Below are 6000 nucleotides of genomic sequence, written 5' to 3'. Positions count from 1 at the left end.
ATATTATTACGCCTTGGCCAAACTGCAAAGGTTCAAAACTAAATGGACACCTGGACACTGAAAGTTTCTGTGTAAGAAGTTCGCACTTGGAGCACTGCCATTAAGATCGAGGTGGAATTGTAGGTCAATATGAAGATTAAAGAGGTGACCAAGCAAGTGAAGAAGAAAAAAAAGTCATAATCAATAAGAGAGATAGCAAAGGTGATTGGCAGACGACCTGGGAGGCCGAGGAGTGCAAGTCTTGTGTATGTCCAGAAAATTATTTGTGTGGTGGAGACAAAAAATCTTTATGACTGCACAGCAAGTCAAGAACAGTCTCCAGGATGTAGGCAAACATGTTTCCTTGTCAACAATCCGGATGTCATGACATTAACCAGGTTTCAGACGCAAACCAACGACACGCTGAAAGAAACTGGTAGAGTTCTGGAGCACAGTTCAATGGACAACTGGGCAGCAGCTCATGACCCAGATGACCCTCATGACCCAGAGCCAACAACTCATCTTATTTAATTCAATAGTTGATATTGTGATATTTCTGTCTGGACCAAAGTGGTGGTTCGACCTACGCACTTTTCCATCCCTTGAGCCACACGGGAGACAACTTGATTGTTGATCTTTCAAGAAACAGTCTGCTGCTCTTTCAACCTTTGCTTCTTTTTACCTGCCTCTCACCATAAAAAACAGTGTGAAGTGAAAGTGCTGATTCTTCAGCCTCAGCCTTGGGCCCATGAAGCCCAGTGAAAACATGTTGAGGTCAAGCGTGTCACTTGTAAACTTGAGGGCTTTAGATGTTGTTGATCCACGTAGAATTTGTAATATTAGAACTGTAAGATCCCAGAGCTCACAAGACAAGTGCACACACAGACACAAATACACGGGTACACACACTTTCTTTCCAGACTCCCTGATGACCCCTCAGCCCTTTATTTACTTCTGTTGATACTCACAAACACAGCTGTTGGTCCAGTCCTGCTCTGTGTGCCTCTGACCTTGCTTCTTTAAATCCTTGACCTCGTCACAGCTTAGTCTCCCATTGATCGTGTCTCTTATTCTCCTGCCATTTCAGGTCCAGTCCCACCCTCCCTCCTTTTATTGCCCCTTCCCTTCACCCACCTATTCACTCACATCCCATTCCCTCATTATTCCGTCTGTATACATATACCACTCCTGTAGCATTCCCTCTCCAAGTATGTCCCCACAAGCTTTCTGGTATTCATGCCTGTCTGTCCCCAACCTTTGGATTCCCTCTGTTTGCCCCTTATTGGATTGGTTTGCCTTATGGAACCGATCACCTCCTTTGACCCCTTGTCTGTCATGTTTGTTTTTTTGTCTGAGTTCCAAGTAAACTGCTGCTACCTCGACTTTATTGTGTTTTTTTTGTCGTGCTTTCAGGTTGAAGCCTTCAGCCTCCAAATCTCCAGACGTTCCTGAATGTTCATGTTTAAACATGTATTTTCATTTGCTGATGCTCCACTGCAGCACCCTGTGAACTGTTGGCAGGGGGAATGTAGGACATTGTAACTTGGCTCTGAAGGGTTTCTAGGTCATGCTCATCAATCAATCAATCAATTTCTCTAAAGCTCCACTGCGGTTCCTGTGACATCACTGAATACATGGAATACATGCATGTAGACATCACCTCATGTGACCTACCATCGTTCAATTTGTAACAATCTATTACTTATTAATGAAGATTAACATTCATAATTTTTTATTTAAAGTCATTTCAGGGGAACTCCTCTCCATGACTTACCAATGACAATAGACAATGTCTACTGCCTAACAAAAACACACGTGGGTTTCTTCTGTAGCTCTGATGATGTCATCAGGACTGTGTAGGCTTGGAAGTTACCGATTTCCAGGCTGAGAATTTGAAAAAAGGCTCTTATTCCAATTTTGTATTAGGCATCATTTACCTCTGGCCACCTGATGAATGGAAGTGCAATGTTCACCCTCTTTTAGCTCCACTTTTGTTCTCCACTTATACTCCTGGGGTAAATATCTGGCTCTTTAGCTGCTAAATGCTGAAGTGTGCCTGTCTGCTGTCCTCTATTAATTAGAGCCCTTTTTAAATGGCCCGAAATATATCTTAAGAAGACATTTCCTAAAACATCTGGCCAGTGTGGTTTTTCTAAACAACTGCTAATGAAACAGGAAGAAATATTCCGCAAATGACTGTGAAGTTTGCTGCTGTTTTTTTTCAGAATGAGAATCTTCCAAGCCATTACTGTTTATTTATTCCTGACCTATATATCATCAAGTTTCTACTTACTTCACTCAGCCATGTTTTTCAATTCATGTTTACACCAATACAGCAGCATGTTGTTGCCTTTACTCTTTGTTCTGGTCAGCTGATAGACAGCACAATGCACAATAAGGTTTTATTGTATTTTTCATGACTTAGAGTTTTTGATTCAGACAATTCTTTGGATTATTTCTATACTGGGCTGTCCATGGGGCTGCACACAGACAGCTCACATCTAAGTTGAAGGCTGGAAACATACCACTATTGATGAAACCCGTTTGGATCCTTGCATTTTTTCTTCTTCATGTTTTTCTTTGGGGGGGGGGGGCTTCACATTAGCTCCTGTAAAGGGTCCCCAGACGCGTGTGGCCACCTCTTCACAGCAGTGATGCAACAAGAGGTTTTTATGTTTCACTTTTCACTCACATTTTACTTTGACATAACTACAAACTACTGTAAAAAAATACAACTCCCAATTCGAGTACCATTATCAGTTCTAGATAAACATTTGAGCTGGTATTCAATACTTTGATCCCCACGATCTGTGAGGGTCAAGAAGAGTAAAAAAATATACCTCATAACAGTGTCATAGATTTACTTAGACGACGTCAGTTGTGATTTAGCACTGTACAAATAAAATTGTGTTGAATTGAATCAAACATTGTGACATGTACATTAGACACCATGAAATGCCCTGAGATGACCATGAACAAAGAAATGTTCTTTGTTCACAGATTGTGGGTTGTCTGTGTTCAAGCAAGTGATGTTGCAATGATCACATTCTCTCAAAGACACACACACACACACACACACACACACACACACACACACACACACACACACACACACACACACACACACACACACACACACACACACACACACACACACACACACACACACACACACACACACACACACGGTGTAGATTCCAGTCCCTCTGCAGCTGTGGAAGTCATCCTGCGTCCCTGTGCCAGCAGTCAGTGTCACAGAGAGACGGCGGCTGTGCTGGGTTTTGAATTAAAACTATGGCTCGGGGCACTTTGTCAACTTATTATGGAGAACAGAGGCCCTCACCAATGCCCTCTCTCTCACACACACAAATTCACTCCAGCACACACCCTCCTTGTCTTTTGATAAAGCTTGTACCCTTGTCAACAAGCACACATTTTAATTAGTGTTGATTGTTGTTGGCATGTTCAATAGTTATTAATTAGAGCGGGGAGGGGCCCCAGTCTTGATTGCATGCCCGAAGCTGTGACGCATTGTGTCGTCTCACACACAGAATAATAGAGATGCTGTGAAAAATCAAGGTAGGAGGATTGTGGGGGTGTAACCGCTTTGAAAATGTCTCTTTAACTAAGAACATTATATTGAACAGCAAACTGCTGACAGGAAACATTTTACTATTGTTTATTTTAATGAAAATCAGTCACAATTAACATGCTGGAATAGTAAAGTGAGATTATTTATTTATTCTCATTTTTCAGAGAGTTAATATTGGACTGAACATTCATCAGGTGGACAGAATCTAAACTGTTGCTAATGTTGCTGCTCACTCCTTGATGACTTGAACAGCAACTGTGCAGAGGCTGACTGCATTTTTAAAGTTGATGTGAGGTTGATTTGGGCTGTCAGAAGAAATTTGTCAAAAATGCTGAATCCTTCTGTAAAGTCCAATGCAACTGATAACCCTGTCACTGCAAGCAGCAACTTTCATATAACATGTATCATTTACCCCATGGTTCATGTATGAATGTGAAATGATCACTGTAGCTTGTAAATTAAAAGGTAGTAGTAGTATAAATCATAGCTTTTTGGACCTGTCTCCATTTCCCTATTATCTAAAGTGACAGCTTTATTTGATGTGATTACTTCCTGCGTTACCGGGTTTCTGTGTCTTAGAATTAACAAAAGAGATAAAAGAAAAAGACATTACGTGGTCATGGCCTCTGGATTGAAGTGGAACCTGTACTCTTATTGACCTCACTCTCCGTGCTCCGGGCTGACACTTCATCCAGAGGCCTTGTGACAGAGCAGGAGTGACGAGGAACCATCCTCCCCCAACCGCCCTCCCTCGCCTCCTCCTCTTCCTCTCCATCCTGCTCTTGATGCGCCTTTTGTTTGGTGCCTAATGACAGCTGTGATGGAACCGTCATGCTCTGTGATCACACGGGCCCACAGCGAGGCCTTCTTTTCTGCCGCCGCTGCCGCTCTGCTCCTTCTTCATCTCTATCCTCTCCCTGCACCAGAGAGAGCTCTGCACGCTGAACACAGCAGTGCATTCTCACTCCATCACCACTGATCTAAGATGGCACCATATCAAATCTCATTTCAAAGAAGTTTGTTTTCTGTAAAATATGCATGTGTGTCTGTGTGTGTATACATTTGGAATGTTTATATATATATAGATAGATATGATTTTATATATACTGCCATAAGCTCCAGACAGGGGGGGCCGGGCGGCTAAAAATATCATTTTCTCTGGCCCAGAAATTGTCTGGAGGGTTCATTGGAAACGTGCAGCTGGGTGCGTTTCCTGCTGTTTGCCTGAACACATACCCTCATTCGGAGATGGTGAGCAGCTCTGCCTATTAAAATGTAAATTCCCTCTCGGTGCAGTGGCGGCGGCAGCAGCAGCAGTGACGGCAAGCCCAGACTGGGATGCAGCGGGCAGGGGAGGATGGTGGGGGTGAGAGGTGTGTGCGCTATAGGCAGGATCTGTCTTTCACCATGCAGCGGCTCCCAGATAGGCAGTATGAGGCTGTATAATACGCTCCGCTGGCTGGGCCCTTCAGCAGATTTCAGGCTGGAAACAAAAGGTGACTGGGCCATTCCTCTGATGCAAGCTTACTATAATAGGTTTCATTTTACTGACTCTATGCCACTTCGTCACGTTGTATTTCTCATTTCACATGTGGGGCTTTCATCAATCTATATTTAAATCTTCCAGGCATCTGAATTTTGCTGGTTTACATTTGGACACTCTCAGACTAAACTAATATAGGCTATTTTTATCGTTTGCAAAATAAGCCCCCCACAATGCATTTTCTCATTTTCAAGGGGTCATGACAAGTCACTAATTATTCTCTACAAATAAAATACATATCAAGATATATATCAAGTCCTTCAGTTTAAATGAGCATACAGGTCTCTTGTCCAAACCCTAGGTTAGGACCCATAGAAGTGAACCAGCAGCAGCCATACTGGCCCTTCATTGTCATGGTAACAACAAAAGACGTGCGGTCACAGTTTAGGCACAAACAGGTTAAGTATGGGAGAGGATTGTGGTTTGGATTGAAATAGGTTCTTCACGAATGATTAAGGAGCTTTGTAGTCATGGCTACAATAATAAATGACGTGATCAAACTTTCCTCTTTGCTCTTAATGGCCACAAAAGGTTGCCTGACACCTATGTATGAGACACAATAAGCTGTCTGCATAGACGACCGATGGGCTTGTTCTTTTTAAAGAAGGGTATTATAGTCTCAGACCAAATATGAAGCAATGACATCCATAAGTAAACAAACACACTGCAGACATGTTGTACAATGCACACACATGTTAACACATACATGCATATACACATCAAGTGTTTTACCTGTTCTATTCATTTTCCTCGTCATGGGAGATGTTTGATCTATTTGATTTTGTTGTTTAAACCATCAAAAAAACTAAAAACAAGAAAAATCAACTATGGATTTAATGAATCTGAAAAACACCCCCCAAACACTGAATCCAGCAGAACATAAAAT

The sequence above is a fragment of the Hippoglossus stenolepis genome, chromosome 4 (assembly GCF_022539355.2).
Source record: "Hippoglossus stenolepis isolate QCI-W04-F060 chromosome 4, HSTE1.2, whole genome shotgun sequence".
In the NCBI taxonomy this organism is placed as follows: Eukaryota; Metazoa; Chordata; class Actinopteri; order Pleuronectiformes; family Pleuronectidae; genus Hippoglossus; species Hippoglossus stenolepis.
The sequence above is the reverse complement of the archived record's forward strand: the minus strand, read 5'-3'. Positions refer to the sequence as shown.